This window comes from Triticum urartu, chromosome 5 (assembly GCF_003073215.2).
Source record: "Triticum urartu cultivar G1812 chromosome 5, Tu2.1, whole genome shotgun sequence".
In the NCBI taxonomy this organism is placed as follows: Eukaryota; Viridiplantae; Streptophyta; class Magnoliopsida; order Poales; family Poaceae; genus Triticum; species Triticum urartu.
In genome coordinates, this window is record NC_053026.1 from 255,261,250 (window position 1) to 255,283,474 (window position 22,225).

The following is a 22,225-nucleotide window of genomic DNA, read 5'->3' on the forward strand; positions in this document are numbered from 1 at the left end:
TAACCAGCTTACATCATGGAAGCATTGGTGTTGGAGAGGTTTGGGAACTAAAACGCTGCTCCTACCGTGCATCTAACACCCCATCACTCTCCCTCCCCATCACCATTGTTCCCCTATGCTCCATTGCTTACGCAGGAGCAATGCCCTGCTCGCCATCCTCCCTTTCTTCCTCCTGAGCCGCAAACTTTCCATCGAGCACCTTGTGTGCATGAAACCGACGCCACTCAACCCTTTCTTTCCACCTCCACCTAGCGGTTTCTCGCACCAACGTGCTCCCACGTCTCAATGCCCGATGTGCGTCTCTCTATCTGTTTCCTGTGCTACTCGCCGCTCTACCGCCAGAGCGCATGTATGCGGGCGAGCCTGTTCTCGGCACTCCCATCTCCACCTTGCCGGGCCAGCGGTGAGCTTTCCTGCTGCCTCCCCTTCGCTTCCTTTGCATATTCCGCAGCCCCTGAGTACGTCCGCATCGCCGCGGCATGCTGTCTTTGTCGTTCATTACCATGCCGAGCTCCTTCAATGACGGCCTCCCGGCGCTTGTTGCCAGCCCTCAAAAAGCACCCCGAAACTCTCCTACCCTGCATTTATTCCTACTCCCTCTCTTAAGCTTCAAGCATGCGCAATTTTGCCCGCGAGCCTCGTCATCTTCGGCTCCGTCCAGAATCGCCGCCACCAAACCGAGCAATATCCTGTCGCTACCACGGCTTCCCTCTCCTATTCCTCCTGTCCTTGCCGCCCTTTTAACCCCACTAGCATCTTGCCCAGCTCAATTTCAAAAGAAAAGGGCCGCGTATGTGATTCCGTCAAGCTCTACCGCCGGCGACAAGGATCGGTTGATCCCCGACGACCATCGACAACCTTCACGTGCTCGCGGTGTCAAGGTGGTTACGAATCGGTCCTCGTCACTTCATGCCTCCCCTCCAATCGCATGTAGTGGAACTCCGGGAAGCCCTCGGCTGCCTCCCAGGTCTTTCGGTGCAACATACGCTGCTACATCATTGCTGACTGTGGGTCCCACTAGACAGGATTGCTGTCATAACGTCATCAACCGGCCATCACTGCCTTTGCATTACCGGCCATCACGGCCATCACCGATTTGTAAAAAGTAAATAAAAATGATACCAATTCATTAACCTAGCCCCAATTGTGGTATTTTTGTGCAATTAACTCTATATACCCAAAGCTGCAACCTCTAAGGTGGTATATACCCAAATATCTTGTATATTTCACCCCCCCCCCCCCCCCCCCCCCCAAAAAAAAACTATTGTAGCAAGCAATCTCTTCATTTAATTTGCTGTTTTACCAAAACTAAAGATTGAGGTTATGCAGCTGTTCTGATAGGCTACTGCCAATAAATTCAATGTTCCACAGAGAAGCAAGTGTGCAGTGAGATTCAATTATTGCTAGATGGACATATCACTTCAGGACACGTTCTCTGTTAAGTGCATCATTAGAAGGTAAATTAGATAATTGAGCGTGAGTTTGAAATACCTTCAAGTTTCAGGATTTGATCTGATGTTAATATTTTTTACATATTCTTGCCAAATGTATGTCTATGATTTCTTGCCTAGATTCCAAACCTCAAATACTGAAAAACGAGTACTGGAACCCTGGCAGTTAAGGTGCGAAATTACTCAAAATGCAGTTATTTTAGTAAACTGCTCTTTAGGACACCTCTATTTTCCAGAGAAGTTATATTGCTACCAATCCTTATGGTGCTACCCTGCTGCTACTGAGGAATGGTGGCACCGCTAAAAAGCTATGAAAAGTTTGTTATTTTCTTGTATATATAGTGTGATATCCAAAATTATCCCCAGGGCCCCAACCAAGTCCTACATGCCACTCCACATAGACGGTCAACAAAAGTCATTGACAGTCAACACAAGTCAATAAAATTCCAAGCAAGTCACCTTGCTCAACAAAAGTCCAAGCAAGTCTTCATGGTCAACAAGTCAAAGGAAGGAGAGCCCATAAAAGATAAGTCAAACTAGAAGATAGAGGAGCAAAGAAGCCCAACTCAAGCGAAAAAGCCTTTCTATTTGGGGGGGGGGGATCTCCCCTTCAGGTTAGCGAGAGGCGCATGGGCTAAAGGACTAAAGATTACATAGTTCTACTCTCCCATCTCCTCTTTTGAAGGGTAGTCTTGGTCATTTATAAAGGACCCCTAGTGATGTAGGGCGGAACCCTAATGGCTGATCTTTCACGATTTGGAGGGGAATTCCCGAAGAACACGATGAACACAAGAGAGGAAAACACTCAAATCAACAAGATCCAATCACACATGTGCTAAATCCACATACACAAAGGGGAGATACAAGATCCAAAGTCAACAAGAAAGGATACATGGTAACTAGTTCATCCCAATCCGTGAGGGAAAGGTCTTGAATCCACTAGGGGGATCTTCCCTCATGAGGGGTCTTGAATCCACTAGGGGGATCTTCCCTCAAGAGGGGTCTTGAATCCATTTGGGGGATCTTTTCCTTAGGAGGTCTCGGTCTCCAAAGGAGTGGGGGATAAGTGGATGAGCAAAGCTCTATCTCTAATGAGCTATCACATTGCTAACCCTAGATGGAGAGGGGAGAGGTCTATATATATTGTTAGTACAAGTTGGGGCGAGTTGGAGGGATACATGGGCCTTTGGCCTGTTCACTGCGTGCAGACTGGGGTCGGATGTCCGGGCTGGCGGGAGCGTATTCCTGTTGCTCTCTGTACAGGAGGGGCCGGATGTCCGGGGCTGTCGGGCCAGATGTTCGATGATTGTAGGTGCTCTTCGGCTGTGCTGCTGCTGTGGTTGACATCTCCATGGGCTGGATGTCCGGGGCCTATAGCCTTTCTCCGGTTCCTCTCGTCATGCTCATTCGTCCATGTAGGACTTGTCCATCATCACGAGCATCTCCCATCTCCGGGAGAGTATTCTTGGTACCTAAGCACGCATAGCATTCTGTGTTTAGGTAGTAGCCATGTCTCATGTGGATCATACGGAATATCACTAAGGAGAGATGTCACCTCGGTCTCTAGAGCTCTTGCACGTGCTTGTGTCATCGGTCCACTTGGCACTTGGGGAGACGTAGGTAGGTCCATGGGGATGACCCTAGGATGCTCGGCATCATCCCGTCCGGAAAGATCCGACCTCGGATCGAAAACCTCATCACCATGGTAGGGAGAGAGATCCTTGACGTTGAAGACGTCGCTCACGTTGTACTTGTCTCGTGGTATGTCGATCTTGTAAGCATTATCGTTGTAGCGTGCGATCACCTTGAAGGGTCCGTTGGCTGAGGTAGTAGCTTGGACTTGCGCTCGTTGGGGAAGCGGTCCTTGTGAAGGTGTTGCCACACAAGATCTCTAATGTTGAATATCATGGGTTGCTTGTTGATGCTGAGCTTGGTCGCGAGGCGGTGGACTTGACGCTCGATTGCTTGTCTTACATCTTTATGCACCTTTTTGAGATAGCTCGCTTGTGCACTCGCGTCCATGTTGATGCGCTCTTGTAGAGGTAGCGGTAGAATGTTCAATGGGGACAATGGATTGAATCCATAGACGACCTCGAAGGGGGACTTGCCGGTAGTAGAGTGTCTTGCTCCATTGTAGGCGTACTCGGTGATGGGTAAACACTCCTCCCACTCCTTGATGTTTTTTTGATCAACACGCGGAGGAGAGACGATAGCGTTCGGTTGGTGACCTCTGATTGGCCGTCGGTTTGTGGATGGTTGCCGAAGAGAAGAGTAGCTTGATTCCGAGCTTGGCGCATAGGGTCTTCCAAAAGTAGCTAAGGAACTTGACGTCGTGGTCGACATAGTAGTCTTGGGCACTCCATGTAGGCGCAAGATTTCCCTACAAAAGAGATTTGCAACATGTGAAGCATCGTCTATCTTGTTACATGGAATAAAGTGTGCCATCTTATGGAAACGGCCCACAACAACAAATACCGAATCTTTTCCATTTGAGTTCTAGGCAAACCAAGCACAAAGTCCATACTAATATCTTCCCATGGGTGATACAGAATAGGAAGTGGCATATAGAGACCATGGTATTGAGCTTTAGACTTAGCTTTGCGACATGTAGAGCATCAGTTGGTGTAGCGTGAGACGTCACGAAACATCTTGGGCCAAAAGTAATTCTTGGAGAGCGTAGGAATGTCTTGTCGCGTCCAAAGTGTCCCATGAGTCCTCCACCGTGAGCCTCTTGCAAAAGCAACAAACGAAGAGAAGACTCGGGGATACAAAGCTTGTTAGCTCTCATTAGATAATCATCCTTTATATAATATGGCTCCCAAGTGTTATGCGTTAGACATTTTGCATAAGGAATGGCAAATGAAACATCATGCGCATACAAGTCTTTTATGTGCCCAAATTCTATGACATTCAATTCAAGTTGAGTTACAAGCATGCACTTGCGGGAAAGAGCATCCGCCACAACATTTTTCTTACCTTTGATATACTTGATGACATAAGGAAATGACTCAATGAACTCACTCCATTTGGCATGTCGCTTATTCAATTTTGTTTGACCTTTAAGGTATTTAAGTGTCTCATGATCCGTATGGATGACAAATTCACGAGGACGAAGATAATGCTCCCACACATGCAAGACTCTCACTAAAGCTATAACTCTTTGTCATAAATGGGATAGTTAAGTTGCGCTTCGGAAAGTCTCTTGCTAAAGCTATTGGGTGCTTCTCTTGCATCAACACACCTCCTATGCCATTACCACTAGCGTCGCAATGCACTTCGAAAGCTTTATCAAAATTGGGCAATGCAAGCAATGGAGCATGTGTAAGCAAATTCTTAAGCTCATGAAATGCGGTATCTTGGGATGGTCCCCAAACAAATGATGCATTCTTCTTACTCAATGCGTGTAATGGTGATGCAATAGTGCTAAAGTCCTTAACGAATCTATGATAAAAACTGGCTAGACCAAGGAAGCTACACACTTGTTGCAAGTTGGTTGGTTGTGGCCAAGTTTTAATAGCTTCAATTTTAGCTTCATCTACATGAACACCCTTAGAAGACACAACAAAACCCAAGAAAACAAGCTTGTCAACACCAAAAGTGCATTTCTCCATATTAGCATAAAGTCGCTCGTTTCTAAGAGTTTGCAAAACGACCCTAAGATGGGTTGACATGATCTTTTAGAGATAAACTAAATACAAGTATATCATCAAAGTAGACCACAACAAATATGCCAATGTATTTGCGAAGAACATCATGCATCACACGCATGAAAGTGCTAGGTGCTTTGGATAAGCCCATAGGCATTACTAACCACTCATACAAGCCAAACTTGGTTTTGAAAGTGGTTTTCCATTCATCACCCTCTTGAATGCGAATTTGGTAATAGCCACTTTTAAGATCAATTTCTGAGAAAATGGTGGCTCGGTAAGCTCATCTAGCATATTGTCAAGGCGTGGAATGGGATGCTTATAGCGAACGGTGATAGCGTTGATGGGACAACAATCAGAACACATGTGAAAAGTTCATCCCTCTTAGGCACAATAATAACCGGAACGACACAAGGACTTAAGCTCTCACGTACATGCCCATTGTCAATGAGATGTTGTACTTGCCTTTGTATTTCTTCAGGGTTGACGTGATATGGTGCCTTATTCGGTAGGGGTGCGCCAGGGACGAGGTCGATGCTGTGTTCGATGCGACGAAATGGAGGTAGTCTGGGTGGTAGTCTTCGGGATCATTGCTTCCGGAGAACTTAGGCATGGTGAACTTGAGCCTGTCGTGGCATTGTTCTTCAATGCGTGCGGGTCTATTGTGATGGCGCTCTTGCCTTGGTTGAGGGTCTTCGACCGCTTGTTCCTCGTGCTCCGCTTGATTAGCTTGACGTTGAGGTCGTGAGATTCTTGCACAATTTCTCATTTCTTGGCGCTCCTCGAGGTGTGCAGCTTCTTGTTTTTGGTTGCGTGCGCGGACGGCTTGGGTTGCTTCATTTAGAGCACGTTGGGCTTCAAGGGCTTGTTTGTCACGGCGTTGTTGCTCTTGTCGAAGGGCGTCACCATCTTGGTTTACTTGGCGTATTGGAGCTTGCTCTTGGTCCATCGCGGCTTGTTCTTGTCGACGTTGTTGTTCGCGCTCTTGAAGGCGGCCTTGCAAACCATTACCATGGAATGGTTTTTATGATTCTTGACGATCCTCATGAACTTGACGATGAGGCGAACGAGGTCTTGAGTGACTTGAATCCGAAGATGTATTCGAAGAGTGTCGACTTGACTTGCGCCGTCTTGATTATGTTGATGACGTTGTCGAGGAACGATTGATCAACAAGGCTCGGAAGTCATCCATTTGTGTTGCCAATTTGGCGTCGAGCTCTTCCATGTGGTTGGAAAGCTTGTTGTCGAGATAGTCTCTTGTTCGTCCTTTGGATTGTCGCATGTTGGTGGTGAGTTGATCGATGCGATCGCTCAATGCTTCATTCTCTTGGTGCAAAGCTCTATGCGCGCCGAATGATGAAGCTGTGTACCTAGGGTAGGGTCATGGACCTGTCCAAACTGACCTACCCAAGGACATCTCCAGAAGAGATCATCTTTCAATCTACTTGAAGGCGTCTCACTCGACAGACTTGAAGATACTCGACCAAGAAGCAATCACTCGACCAAGACCAAGCCACTCGACGGTCAGGTGGCCTAAAGGCACTCCGCATGCTAACGGTCGGTTATTAAGTAGCTTTTATGGTCATCATAGCACTTTATTACTAGCATTACCAGTAACGCCCTGCCTTAATGTACATTGAACCCTTTGTATCGTGGGCCGGCTGGGGTCTTGGCGCACTTTATATAAGCCACCCCCCTCCTCCGAAACAGGGGTTCGCACGCCTGTAATTCACACACCCATAATCCAGTCGACCGCCTCCGGGCTCCAAGACGTAGGGCTATTACTTCCTTCGAGAAGGGCCTGAACTTGTAAATCTTGCGTTCCTACAACTCCTCTATAGCTAAGGTCTTGCCTTTTCATACTTACTCCCCTACATCACTGTCAGACTTAGAACCACGACAGTTGGCGCCCACCATGGGGCAGGTGTTTTAGCGTTTTGTTGGAGGAGTTGCGATCTTTTTCGACCCGAATCATCATGGTTTTCGGCGGAGTTTTGGTGGAGGGCCGCGAGATCCGTCTCGGCACGCTCACGTTCATCGCCGATGACTCCGCGTGGCTTCAGGAGGCCCCGCTCGACGTGGACGCACTCCCTGTCCGCGGGGCAACGCACTTTAGCGCGTGCGACCGCGGCGTTCTCCTGCGGCAACCGTCGACCCCCTACCGGTCGGCTCCTGTGGTGTCCTCCCTCCCAGTTTCCCGCCGGTGCAAGCGCTCTGGTCGGCCGAGACTCCAGCGGTGGGTGAGACACGCGGTGGCACGCCAGTCGGCCACCCCTCAAGTCGCGGCGATCGAGCCCGATGAATCCCTCTACGGCCTGTTCGACCTGTCGACCGGCTCCGCAGAGACCGCATCCGAGTGCGACAGCAGCGATCCGGCGGCGGAGGTTCTGATGGTCGATGGACCTCCCAGTCCTCCCGGTTTTCCCCGCACCGACGGAGGCGCGGGTGGAGGCGACCCGTCGCGTCCTCATGAGGAATATCTTCCCGAGCCTCTCACGTCGCTGCAGAGAGAAGAACTTCGCCGCCGGAACATGGATGCATTACACACTCCTATCATTGGAGAAACCCCCGAGGCTCGCGCCTTGGAGGACGCGCGCCTGGCAAACTTGGCCGAGCGCACTCGACTGGAGAACCTCCAGCGAGCACTCGACGAGCGTGCGCGACAACGGGTTCCCGAATCCAGTCGACGTCAGCTCTTCCCGCCCCCGCAGGTACATCGAACTCCGATTCAGAATTTAGCAGCTGCAGCCCGCATAGCAGAGTCGATTCAGCCTTCCCAGTCGGAGGCTGGCAGAGGCTTGCTGTAAATCAGAGCGTTGCTCCGGGCAGCAGGAGACCAAAATTCCGCTGTTTCTCAGTCGTGGAACAGGATTCACAGTAGATCCGTTGCCGCAGACACAGTCCAGTCGGCTCATAGCCCAAGATTGCCCCCGAGGCGTGAAGGACGTGGGGACCGGCATAATCAGCATGGTAACCATGAGCAATATGATCACCGATTCGATCGTGATGATCGACGTTGAGTGCCCACCCCTCCCCCGAGGAGCGGGTCGTATGCGCCTCGACAACGGGATGTTAGGCGCCCTCGTAGTGTTGGGCAAAGGATTCCAGTCAACTCCAGAGAGCCAGGCTTCGATGCGAGATCCATTCTCGTTCAAGGTTTGGTTGACAGGAACAGAGCTCATCGGGAAGGACAAGACAGAGATGCTCCTACCAGCAGCAGAGCACATGTTTCGGGGCCAGAGTGCTTTAGTAGTGCCATCAGGGCCGCTGTGATTCCTCCCAACTTCAGGTTGGCGACTGGAGTCAGCAAGTTCACTGGCGAGTCCAAGCCCGATACTTGGCTTGAAGACTACCGAGTGGCCGTCCAGATTGGCGGCGGCAATGATGAGGTGGCCATGAAGCACCTGCCTCTCATGTTGGAGGGCTTGGCCAGAGCGTGGCTGAACCAGTTAGTACCCAGCAGCATTTACACTTGGGAAGATCTTGCCCGAGTGTTTGTCACCACATTTGAAGGAACATGCAAATGACCGGCAGGGTTGACGGAACTGCGGTCCTGCGTGCAGAAGTCGAATGAAACCTTAAGGGATTACATCCAGAGATGGATCACGTTGCATCACACGGTAGAGAATGTGCCTAACCACCAGGCAGTCTGTGCCTTAAAAGAAGGCGTCAAGTACAGAGAACTGAATCTGAAATTCGGTCGAATCGGAGATATGTCTCTGAACCGAATGATGGAGATTGCCATCAAGTACGCTAATGGAGAAGATGAAGATCGACTTCGGAGTGGCAAGCTGAAGTCAGTCGCCCAAGAAACCGGAGGAAATTCCAATCGGAAACAGAAGCGGAAAGCCGAGCCAGCTGCTCCTGGGGAAGCTTTGGCTGTGACTCAAGAAAAGTTTAAGGGGAAACCCAAAGGACCTTGGAACCCCAAGAAAGTTAAAGACCAGGACGGAAATGACGTGTTGGATTTTCCGTGCCTCGTCCACATCAAGAAAGATGAAGAGGGTAATTTTATTTACCCAAAACACACCACTCGACAGTGTCGACTCTTGATCCAGCAGTTCCAGGGCAAGCAGCCCAAAGATAAAGAAAAGGAGTCAGACAGAGTTGAGGACAAAGAAGATAGCGACGATGGATACCCCTAAGTCAATTCCACCCTAATGATTTTTGCTGATGTTGAGAGCAAAAGTCGACTGAAAGTCATCAACCGAGAGGTGAATATGGTTGCTCCGACAACACCAAGTTATTTGAAATGGTCTCAGACTGCCATCACGTTCGACCAGTCCGATCACCCAACGCATATTGCCATCCCTGGGAGGCAAGCTCTGGTGGTCGACCCAGTGGTTGAAGGCACTCGACTGACCAAAGTCTTGATGGACTGGCTGTGGTTTGAACATATTATATGCTGAGACGTTGAAAGGGATGGGCATTCCGATGTCCAGACTCAGTGCCAGCAACATGAGTTTCCATGGGGTCATTCCTGGGAAGAAGGCTGAATCACTCGGCCAGATTGCTCTTGATGTGGTTTTCGGTGACTCCAAGAATTACCGCAAAGAAAAGTTGACATTTGAAGTTGTAGACTTCCAGAGTGTCTACCACGCTATTTTGGGCAGGCCGGCTTATGCACGCTTCATGGCCCGACCATGTTATGTGTATCTCAAATTGAAGATGCCTGATCCCAAAGGTGTGATCATTATTACGGGCAATCGGAAGAAAGCGGAAGAATGTTTTTAGAAAGGTTCGAAGATTGCTGATGCTCAGATGGCAGTGGTGGAGTTGCAGGAATACCAGAAGACTGCAGACCCGAGTGATTTGTTGCGAGCCAAGCCCGCCACAGAATCGGCTTTTCAGTCGACTGGCGATACGAAGACAGCTCACATCCACCCGACCGATCCCGGTGCTGCTCCGACTCATATCTCGACAACACTCGACTCCAAATAGGAAGAAACGCTCATCCAGTTCCTCCGTGAGAACTGGGACATTTTCGCATGGAAGCCTTCTGACATGCCAGGTGTTCCCAGGGAGCTGGCTGAGCATCGCCTGAGAGTCGACTCAAAAGTAAAACCTGTCAAGGAACATATCCGGCGGTCCGCCGTCCAGAAGAGAAAGGCCATTGGCGAGGAGGTGGCTCGGCTCTTAGCAGCGGAGTTCATCCGAGAAATTTACCACTCCGAGTGGCTCGCCAACGTTGTTATGGTCCCCAAGAAGGACAAGTCACTTCGTATGTGCATTGACTTTAAACATATCAATCGGGCCTGTCCGAAAGATCATTTTCCTCTCCCCCGCATCGATCAGATAGTCGACTCAACTGCGGGATGTGAGCGATTGTCTTTTTTAGACGCCTATTCCGGGTATCATCAGATCCGTCTGTACGGACCTGACGAGATCAAAACAGCTTTCATCACTCCATTCGGGTGCTTCTGTTATGTTACCATGCCATTCGGCCTCAAAAATGCCGGGGCCACATTCATGAGAATGATTCAGAAGTGTTTGCTCACTCAAATCAGTCGAAATGTGGAGGCGTATATGGATGATATTGTGGTCAAGTCACAGAAGGGTTCCGACCTGCTGACTGACCTTACTGAAACCTTTGCCAACCTCAGGAGGTATGATATCAAGCTTAATCCATCAAAGTGCACATTCGGAGTTCCTGGCGGAAAATTACTCGGTTTTCTCGTTTCCGAACGGGGAATCGACGCCAATCCAGAAAAAGTCGGCACTATACTCCGAATGAAAAGTCCTGTGCGAGTGCATGACGTCCAGAAGCTTACTGGTTGCTTGGCCGCTTTAAGTCGATTCATATCTCGTCTCGGTGAAAAGGCATTGCCCCTTTACCGATTGATGAAGAAGTCTGACAAGTTCGAGTGGACTCCTGAAGCTGATGCAGCGTTTGCAGAGCTCAAAGCTCTGCTCCCCACCCAGCCGGTGCTTGCTGCCCCAATCAGTAAAGAGCCTTTGCTGCTTTACATTGCAGCCACGGGACAAGTCGTCAGTACGGTACTTACGGTCGAGCGGGAAGAAGTAAAAGCCTTCAAAGTTCAGCGCCTAGTATATTATATTTCTGAAGTTTTGACCCCGTCGAATCAAAGATATCCTCATTATCAGAAGCTTGTATACGGGATTTATATGACCACAAAGAAAGTTGCTCATTACTTCTCTGATCATTCCATTACAGTCGTCAGTGACGCTCCATTGTCAGAGATCCTGCATAACAGGGATGCAACCGGTCGAGTGGCAAAATGGGCGATTGAACTCCTTCCTTTAGATATCAAGTTTGAGGCAAAGAAAGCTATTAAGTCCCAGGCAATCGCAGATTTCGTCGCCGAGTGGATTGAACAGCAGCTGCCGCCTCAGGTTCACTCGGAGCATTGGACCATGTTCTTCGACGGTTCCAAGATGCTGAATGGTTCCGGTGCCGGAGTAGTGTTGGTCTCCCCTAGAGGAGATAAACTCAGTTATGTTCTTCAAATCCACTTTGATTCCTCCAACAACGAGGCAGAATACGAAGCACTTTTGTATGGGTTGCGCATGGCCATTTCACTCGGCGTCCGTCGCCTCATGGTCTATGGCGACTCAGATTTAGTGGTTAATCAGGTGATGAAGGAATGGGACGTCAGAAGTCTAGCCATGACTGGTTATTGCAATGCAGTGAGAAAGCTGGAGAAAAAATTTGAGGGGTTGAGCTTCACCACATACCCTGACTGAAAAATCAAGCAGCTGATGATCTGGCAAAAATAGGTTCCAAATGAGAAGCCATCCCCAGCAATGTGTTTTTGGAACACATTCACATACCATCAGTTCAGGAGGATCCCTTCAGTGAAGAGGCCCCGCAGCCAAAAAGCGCTATGGATCCGACTGAAGTTGAAATTCCAGCTGTAGTCGACCTGATCATGGAAGTCTTGGTCATCACTTCCGACTGGACAGTAACGTACATTGCATACATCCTAAGGAAAGAGTTCTCACAGGACGAAGAAGAGGCTCAACAGATCGTCCGACGATCCAAGGCCTTTACAGTCATAAAAGGACAGTTATATAAAGAAAGCGCGACTGGAGTCAGTCAGAGGTGTATTACACCAGAAGAAGGTCCGATGATCCTTGATGATGTCCACTCGGGGACCTGTGGTCACCATGCGTCCTCTCGGACCATTGTGGCTAAAGCATACCGAGCGGGATTCTACTGGCCAAGAGCCAATGAAATGGCAAAAGAGATAGTCGACAAATGTGAAGGATGTTAGTATTACTCCAATATGTCGCACAAGCTCGCGTCAGCCCTGAAAACCATTCCACTCGTCTGGCCCTTCGCTGTTTGGGGGCTGGACATGGTTGGACCACTGAGAACAGGCAGGAGCGGCTTCACTCATGTGCTAGTAGCAGTCGACAAGTTCATCAAATGGATTGAAGCCAAGCCTATCAAGAATCTTGACGCTTGCACTGCTATCAGTTTTGTCAGAGGGTTGATATTTAAATATGGAGTTCCGCACAACATCATCACTGACAATGGATCAAACTTCGATTCTGACAAATTCAGGGCCTTTTGCGCCTCTCAGGGCACCCGAGTCGACTATGCTTCGGTCGCTCACCCCCAGTCGAATGGGCAAGCAGAAAAGGCAAACGGCCTAATTCTCAAAGGACTGAAACCCCGGTTGATGCGCGATCTGAAGCACGCAGCAGGTGCATGAGTCGACGAGCTTCCATCAGTCCTTTGGGGATTGAGGACAACCCCAAACCGATCGACCGGAAGAACTCCATTTTTTCTGGTCTACGGAGTCGAGGCAGTCTTGCCGAGTGACCTGCTTCACAACGCTCCCCGAGTCGAGCTCTACTCTGAAGATGAAGCAGAACAAGCCCGGCAGGACGCAGTCGACCTCCTGGAAGAAGAAAGAGAAATGGCCATGATCCGATCGACCGTCTACCAACAAGACTTGCGTCGATTCCATGCCAGAAATGTGAAGGGTCGAGCCTTCCAAGAGGGAGACTTAGTCCTCCGAGTGGATCAGCAGAAACCACACAAACTCGCCCCTACTTGGGAAGGCCCCTTCATAGTCACCAGAGTCCTTCGCAATGGAGCATACCACCTCTACAATGTCGATCGCCAGATTGATGAGCCGCGAGCCTGGAATGCGGAGCTTCTCCGCCCCTTTTATACTTGAATCCTCACTCGGATGAGATGTAATAAGAAAAAACTCCTGTAGTTTATTTTTCAAAGACAAGAGCGTTATAATTTTCCCAGTGATTGTTATTGTTTTCTGTTTGCGAATGAAATCCCCCAGTGGGTGGCTTAGCTGCGAATCCGTTTCGCCTAAGTTTGAAAAAATCCTACCGAGTGGAGAGCAGTCCTCCCACTCGGGGGCTTAGTTGCAGTCCAGTACTCGTCTAAGTTCTCTCACTTGAGGACTTAGCTGCAGTCAGGCACTCGCCTAAGTTTGAAAAAATCCTACCGAGTGGAGAGCAGTCCTCCCATTCGGGGGCTTAGCTGCAGTCCAGTACTCGCCTAAGTTCTCTCACTTGAGGACTTAGCTGCAGTCAGGCACTCGCCTAAGTTTGAAAAAATCCTATCGAGTGGAGAGCAGTCCTCCCACTCGGGGGCTTAGCTGCAGTCCAGTACTCGCCTAAGTTCTCTCACTTGAAGACCTAGCTGCAGTCCAGTACTCGCCTAAGTTCTCTCACTTGAGGACCTAGCTGCAGTCAGGTACTCGCCTAAGTTTGAAAAAATCCTACCGAGTGGAGAGCAGTCCTCCCACTCGGGGGCTTAGCTGCAGTCCAGTACTCGCCTAAGTTCTCTCACTTGAGGACCTAGCTGCAGTCAGGTACTCGACTAAGTTTGAAAAAATCCTACCGAGTGGAGAGCAGTCCTCCCACTCGGGGGCTTAGCTGCAGTCCAGTACTCGCCTAAGTTCTCTCACTTGAGGACCTAGCTGCAGTCAGGTACTCGACTAAGTTTGAAAAAATCCTACCGAGTGGAGAGCAGTCCTCCCACTCGAGGGCTTAACTGCAGTCCAGTACTTGCCTAAGTTCTCTCACTTGAGGACCTAGCTGCAGTCAGGTACTCGCCTAAGTTTGAAAAAATCCTACCGAGTGGAGAACAGTCGTCCCATTCGGGGGCTTAGCTGCAGTCCAGTACTCGCCTAAGTTCTCTCACTTGAGGACCTAGCCGCAGTCGAGTACTCGCCTAAGTTTGAAAAAATCCTACCGAGTGGAGAGGAGTCCTCCCACTCGGGGGCTTAGCTGCAGTCCAGTACTCGCCTAAGTTCTCTCACTTGAGGACTTAGCTGCAGTCAGACACTCGCTTAAGTTTGGAAAAATCCTACCGAGTGGAGAGCAGTCCTCCCACTCGGGGGCTTAGCTGCAGTCCAGTACTCGCCTAAGTTCCCTCACTTGAGGACTTAGCTGCGGTCAGACACTCGCCTAAGCTTGGAAAAATCTTACCGAGTGGAGAGCAGCCCTCCCGCTTGGGGACTTAGCTGCAGTCCAGCGCTCGCCTAAGTTTGAAACACATCCTGCTCTGCAGTAACAAGGGGCAGGTCGACCGCCACCTCCTCCTTAGGGAGCTTCGCCACAAATACAACGCACACTTCATCCTGCTCTGCAGTAACAAGGGGCAGGTCGACTGCCGCCTCCTCCTTGGGGAGCTTCGCCACAAATACAACGTATGATCCATCGCTGACCCGCAAAGACGATGAGGTGCAGGTCAACTGCTACCGTCTCCTTCGGAGCTGCGCCGCAAATACAAAGGTTGTCTCGAATAAAGAACGATTCCCACCCGACGGGGAATGCATAAAGATATTCGACGATAAACCAAGTTCGGACCACAAATCAAAGTGCTCGAGCATTCCGCCCGAAAGAGATTAACGATTACAAAAACCACTCGGCATTCCGAGGCGAATTTAAAGTGAGGCATAAAAGTTTGTTTACTCCGCAGGAGGAGGGCTGGCAGGCTCGACGAACTCATCCAGGTCGACGCCGTCGGCTATCCGAGTGGCTGCAGCAATGAAAGTCTCCATAAAAGTCCGGAAGTCATGTTTCTGGGTGTTGGCGACCTTGATTGCTGCCGGTTTGTCTTGTCGCACCTCCTTGCAGTGGACACGAACCAAAGACAGAGCCACATCAGCGCCACACCGAGCAGCAGACTTCTTCCACTCCTGCACTCGGTCAGGGATTTCATTTAGTCGAGTAATCAGGGACTCAAGATCATTTTGGAGCACAGCCTCTGGCCAAAGTGCCGGGTCGATCCGCGACATGGCAACCTTCAGTCGAGCCAAGTAGTCCACGACACCGTCAATGCGGGATTTCAGTCGGAGCAGATTCATGGCAGTTTCATCTTTCACAGGAGAATTGATTGGATCTAAACCAGGTTTGATCCGCCCAGTCTCCTCCTTGAAGTTCTGGCAAAACTCTGCATCACGATCCAAGGATAAGTCAATTTACATACGCCGAGTCGACACAAAAAAAAAATCAGTCGGAACAAAATGTGCACCTTCAAGCTTGATGAACAACTTCTTGGCAAGACTCCTCAGGTAGCTCTCCAGATCGTCCCTCCTGCGAGCAATGCTTTCCATCTTCTCGCCCAGGATGAGATTCTCCTTCTTCCAGCGCGAGCACTCCTTGTTGGCGTCATTCAGAGCAGACTTCAGCCTGGTATTCTCTTCTTCCAACTGGCCGACCGAAGCCAGTTTCTGAGCAGCTAGAGCGGTTTTGTCGTCAGCCTCCTTTCGAGCAGCATCCAAATCCTGGTCCTTCTTCGCCAGAGCTTCTCTCAGTTTTTTTACAAAGAAATGATGCCTGATTCAGAAAGAGCAGAAGAGAACTCAAGCTTAAGACAGACCAGTCGACAAATTCGTCTTACCAGTGGCGTCGTCCTTGACCCTTTGCAGCTCTGTCTTGGCCAGCTCCAAGTCAAGGTTCAGTTGGATCTGCTGTTTCTCCAAGTCAGCAAAGCGAGCTCCAAGATCACAAGATTTCTGAAATCAAAGGGGAGAAGTTATTTTTACAGCAAAAAAAAGTTACTAAGGCTACGGTCGACTGCCCGCAGTCCACCATAGCCTCGGGGACTACACCCAGCGGGTGCACTTTGCGTGCCCCCGCCGGTTCTGATCCCACTCGACCGGTCCGCCGGAGTCGAGTGCAGGGAGTAAAAAAAATATAACAGAAAGAGCTCAGACCACAGTCGACTGCCAGCAGTCGACCGCGGTCTCGGGGACTACACCCAGTGGGTGCATTTGGCATGCCCCCACCGGTTCCGACCCCACTCGACCAGACCGAGTGGAAGAGACAAACTATCAATTCGGTTTACACTCGACAAGATACAAAGACTACAGTCGACTGCCCGCATTCCACCGCAGTCTCGGGGACTACACCCAGTGGGTGCACTCAGCGTGCCCCCACTAATTCAGAGTTCAAGCAACGCACCCAATGGGTGTACTAACGCAAAGATTTTCAGAAAGGACTCTTCAGATATCATATCCTAACAGAACAAGCGGCGACCAACTAACCTAAACGTTGCTTTGGAGAGCTGAGCTGGCGTCGTAGGCGGCCTGACTGGCGTCTCGCACCATCTTCATCTTCTTCATCATGACACCCGCCTGGCGTATAGCTTCCCTGGCAGCATTCACTTCGTCTTCTAGGACATGATGGGTCGCAAAAACCGAAGGTGGGTCGACAGGGGCCTGAGCAGTCGACGAAGAAGGCAAGGCACTCGATAGTGGCACGGCGAAGGTAACAGAACCCCGATTGGCGTCGCCAGCGTCCTGAACGACTGGTTCCGCCCTCGGCGTCGACCGTAGCGCCTCTATCGTAGGAGCTTGCCTACTCTTCCTCGTCAAAGGCCTCTCGGGCTCTTCATCATCGTCAGGGAGGTCAATAACGTTGGGAGCTGTGCAGGGTACAATTGCCAAAGTCACGTCACCCAATGAAAAACGAGTCGGAAAAATGCTCAAACCCTGTCCCACTCAAACCTCGATCCATTCGGGGGCTAATGATGAAGCTGTGTATCTAGGGTAGGGTCATGGACCTGTCCAAACTGACCTACCCAAGGACATCTCCAGAAGAAATCATCTTTCAATCGACTTGAAGGCTTCTCACTCGACAGACTTGAAGATACTCGACCAAGAAGCAATCACTCGACCAAGACCAAGCCACTCGACGGTCAGGTGGCCTAAAGGCACTCCGCATGCTAACGGTCGGTTATTAAGTAGCTTTTATGGTCATCATAGCACTTTATTACTAGCGTTACCAGTAACGCCCTGCCTTAATGTACATTGAACCCTTTGTATCGTGGGCCGGCTGGGGTCTTGGCGCACTCTATATAAGCCACCCCCTCCTCCGAAACAGGGGTTCGCACGCCTGTAATTCACACACCCATAATCTAGTCGACCGCCTCCGGGCTCCGAGACGTAGGGCTATTACTTCCTCCGAGAAGGGCCTGAACTCGTAAATCTTGCGTTCCTACAACTCCTCTATAGCTAAGGTCTTGCCTCTTCATACTTACCCCCCTACATCATTGTCAGACTTAGAACCACGACACTGAATAGTTGGTTCTTGGTGACATAGTTGTTGGGCTTCTCTTCTTGCTCGATGAAGAGTGGGTTGGTAGAAGTACTTGGCCTATCCATTTTCTCAAGCAAATATGTGAGTGGAAGAAAGCAAAGAACTAGACCAAATGTACCTTATCCAATGTTGAAGATGGATCAAAGATCCCCCAATGTAGTATTATGGAAGTAGCACAATTGGTGCCGGATCTTGTCGATTCTCACACCTATACAAGTAAATCTTTTGGAGTAGCTTGGTGAGGATGGTGGCACAAAAATTATGCAATTGTTAGCAAGATTCAATAATGTTGAAAGAGATTCACAAATTCGCAAGTGAAATAAGTAGACCAATAGCAATATGTGGCACACGGAAACACACGCACGGATAGATAAATGGGGTCGTGCAACCAAGGAACGAGCTCAAAATGTGGAATCGACGGAAAATGCTCTTGTTGCACAACTCTAGAGAGAGGCTAGCACGATTGCTCAATAGGCGGATACAAGACTTATGCACAACCTATAAGAGACAAAGCGTATCGACTTTTTATCCCAAGTATGCTATGTATGTATGGCTCCCGGTGGTTCTCTCACTATGATCCAAGATGATCGAATATGACAATTTGATATGCAATGTGGGGATGCTATGGCTATTGCTTACAAGCTTTTTGTTTCCTCTTGCTTAAAAGCTTTTTGTTCTTTTGATATTGTCCTTTGGCCACTTATGCGAAATTTTTGAACCAAGGTAGCAATGATGTATATGCGAGAACAATTGATAACACAAGAGATGATACGATGATATATGCATGCAATGGAAGGTGCAGATCGATTATCACTAAAGTGCACAAGTAATGTTGCCCGGTAATACTCAAATGGCTAGTATGGATAGGAAAGTGACGCAAAAATGGGCTCGGGGTTAACAATGCAATGGCAAGGGAGAGTATACAAAGATGTCGTCGAGGTTACTGACGGTGGTTTGTCATTTGTAAGCAATGGCGGATGATGATGGAAGTGGTCGATGACGAATTCGTGGCGAAGATGAGCGGCGGTGATGTCGGTGTCGAACCGTCCCTAAGTAGCCGAAACACGTTAGGAAATAGAAACCGCAACTCAAATTCTCAAAACAAATGTGTCAAAATTGTCGGAGGTGATAGTGGATAAGCGATGGTGGTATGCGGAAGTATAGGTGGAACTCCGGTCAAAATTGGTGAAGTTGGGGAAATATGGTGGCGGTGGAGATGTTTATTGCTGCCAGGGGCCGGATGTCCAAGTCCTCTGATTCGTGGACAAACTCGATGAACTAGGTGGGAAAAAGAAAAATCAGGGCAAAAATTCGTGGAATTTCGTGGATGGAAATTGGGGAAAAGTGGAGGGAAGCTAGATCCACCAGTAACACAGCAAATCCATGGATCAAATCAAACAAAACATCACACCAACAAATCAGATTTTTTTTTTGGTAGGGCTGTTTTTGTGAGGATTTTCGAAATTGGGACAAACAAAGCAAGATTAGGCTAGAAGGTGGGGGTAGGGACTCCAAATTTGTGATCAACCATGGCTCATGATACCAGGATGATGTAGGGCGGAACCCTAATGGCCGATCTTTCATGATTTTGAGGGGAATTCCCGAAGAACACGATGAACACAAGAGAGGAAAACACTCAAATCAACGAGATCCAATCATACATGTCCTAAATCCACATACACAAAGGGGAGATACAAGATCCAAAGTCAACAAGGGAGGATACATGGTAACTAGTTCATCCCAATCCATGAGGAAAGAGGTCTTGAATCCACTAGGGGGATCTTCCCTCAAAAGGGGTCTTGAATCCAATAGGGGGATCTTCCCTCAGGAGGGGTCTTGAATCCACTTGGGGGATCTTCTCCTTAGGAGGTCTCGGTCTCCAAAGGAGTAGGGGATAAGTCGATGAGCAAAGCTCTATCTCTAATGAGCCATCACATTGCTAACCCTAGATGGAGAGGGGAGAGGTCTATATATAGTGCTTGTACAAGTTGGGGCGAGTTGGAGGGATACATGGGCCTTTGGCCCGTTCACTGTGCGCAGACAGGGGCCGGATGTTCAGCGGCTCGCGTCGGGCCGGATGTCCGGGCCGGCGGGGACCGATTCCGGTTGCTCTATGTATAGGAGGGGCTGGATTTCCGGGGCTGGGCCGGATGTCTGGGGCTGGTCGGGCCGGCGGGGACCGATTCCGGTTGCTCTATGCATAGGAGGGGCCGGATTTCCGGGGCTGGGCTGGATGTTCGGGGCTGGTCGGGCCGGATGTCTGGTGCCTGTAGGTGCTCTTTGGCTGGGCTGCTGCTGTGGTTCACATCTCCAGGGGCCGGATGTTCGGGGCCTGTAGCCTTTCTCTGGTTCCTCTCGTCGTGCTCCTTCGTTACTTGGGGATTTGTCCATCATCATGAGCATGTCGGGGAGAGTATTCTTGGTACCTAAGCACGCATAGCGTTCCGGCTTTAGGTAGTAGCCATGTCTCATGTGGATCATACGGAATATCACTAAGTAGAGATGTCACCTCGGTCTCGAGAGCTCTTGCACGTGCTCATGTCATCAGTCCACTTGGCACTTGGGGAGACGTAGGTAGGTCCATGGGGATGACCGTAGGATGTTCCGCATCACCTAGGCTATATAAGGCCCCTAATAGGCATGTAAATCATTCACTCCCTACTTGAATAAACTCAAGAGAGTCACTCTCCCCCTTCCTAAGAGTTGAGGCTCGACTGGAGGCCGGGTATCGTAGGCCGAGGGGCCTAGGTAAGGCTCGGACTAGTCTAGGGTCGTGGGACATCGGAAGCGGTAACACTCAAGTTTCTGTGTGCTGAGCACCACGCTTGATGTCTCTCCTCATAGGACATAGGTTGTGCTCCGATGAGGCGACTGAACCTATTTTTAGAAAGATTGTTGTATGAGTGTACGACAACCTTTGCTATAAGTCTGTTGTACATACCCTCGCCTACTCATGCTAACCACATTGCTAAGGGTACACCCCCTCCCCCTCGTTGAAAGTTGTTTTTGAACAACATATAGATTGTAGTATAATCTAGCATCCTATAAAATTTCATTTCAAAATACAATACATGTCAGGAGAATAAAAAAGATTAATTGTGCAGTGAATATTTATTAACATTGTTTCTCTCTAAGATACTATTCACAACAAAATTTTGTCTTTATTGTACCTCAGTCTGTACAAGTTTAAACGAAAATAAAAATTTGTTACATCCAGAGCATTAAGTAATACCATCTCTTTAAAGTAATATAAGACGTTTTCGATCACTAAAGTAGTTATCTAAAACGTTTTATGTTACTTTACAGAGGGAGTAGTTTCAAATACATGACTGTTACTGTACCAAGGAATGCCAGAAGCAGTAAACCTGCTATTGATTTTACTGTTTATGTATGTGGTATGCTATCAGAAACTTCTGCGACTGAATGCTCCTTAACTGATTTGTGATCACAACATGTCTGTTGTGTTGCAGGAAACCTGTTCGAGTGTAACAAGGATATTGTCGATCTCCACTAGATCTGCAAACAGTTTTATTGCACACAAATGTGCATTGATTTGCTTTTCCAGCCGTGTAGATTCGTTCTGTGTGTTCATTTTCATGATTGAGAGTTAGCAATGGTATCTTGGACATGCTCACTTTCCATTTTGTGCATAGAAGAACATGCACGAAAATTGGCTTGGCTCAGCTATTCTATTGTAACGGCTGGTTTAGAATTACCGAATCTGTCGATCCAGAGCTGGTAATTGCATGACAGTAGTTATGCTCTGATGCTGCATACCGCTATTTGTAGTTTGATTATCTTCTCGATGCTTTGCCAAAAATTCGTTTCTTTGCCCAAGGTCAGATGCTCTCGGTATGTCACTCTGACCGTTCGCTTCGAGATCGGTATCGCATCACATACTTGTTGCTGTATTTCCGTACATATCTGTGTAAACATCGGCCTGCTTAGCGCATTTATTCTAGTTTTTTTAAGAAATGATTGTAATTTTATGGGCGCTGCTACGCATGGCCGAGCGTCACCCTCTACCACTGCAATAAAGGTCGTGTTGCAGTAATTTTCTGCAGTACATGGCTCATGTTGCAGTTTTTTTTTGCAAAACATAGGTCAAATTGTAGATTTTATTTTGGGCGGCTTAAAAATAAGCTGGCTTGCTGGAAAAGTTAGGGAGGCGGCTTATTTTTTAAGCTGGCAAAAGAACTGACCCTTTGCAATAAAGGCTTTGTTGCTGTTACGGTTTTCTTTTTCAGTGTAAGTCATGTTGTAATTTTTTTTGGCAATAGAAGTCTTGTTACAGTTTTTTCTTTTTGCTTTTTCTTGCCTTGCTGTGCCAAACCCACCACGTCACGTGGGGACGCGCGGAGTGCAACCAAGGTGGCGGACGCAAGCGTGATAATCAGCGCGTTGAAACATATCATTTCCCTAATTTTATTCATATTCATACAGGTAAACTGATTTGGATCTATGATTCAAGAAAATACAAAGTAACTTTTATGACAAAGAATTACACCGAGATCTCTTGCCTAGAAGAAATACTCTCAAGGCTTAGGTAAATAGGCTGCAATTACACGATAATAATGTGTGAGA

The 22,225-nt window shown here is 48.8% G+C and overlaps 1 protein-coding gene across 3 annotated transcripts in view; it reads left to right on the forward strand.

Annotated features, from left to right (window-relative positions):
* The window catches only part of LOC125508531 (fructose-bisphosphate aldolase-lysine N-methyltransferase, chloroplastic), a 36,767-nt gene extending 15,289 nt beyond the window's left edge, over positions 1-21,478 (forward strand). The window contains exons 12-13 of one of the 3 annotated variants that reach the window (XR_007283585.1): positions 1,330-1,457; positions 21,112-21,478. The gene's annotated coding sequence lies outside the window, so the exon portion shown is untranslated. The remainder of the gene's footprint in view (positions 1-1,329; positions 1,458-21,111) is intronic. The other 2 variants (XR_007283584.1, XM_048673257.1) reach the window with 2 other exon arrangements.
* Positions 21,479-22,225: the final 747 nt, after the last annotated feature.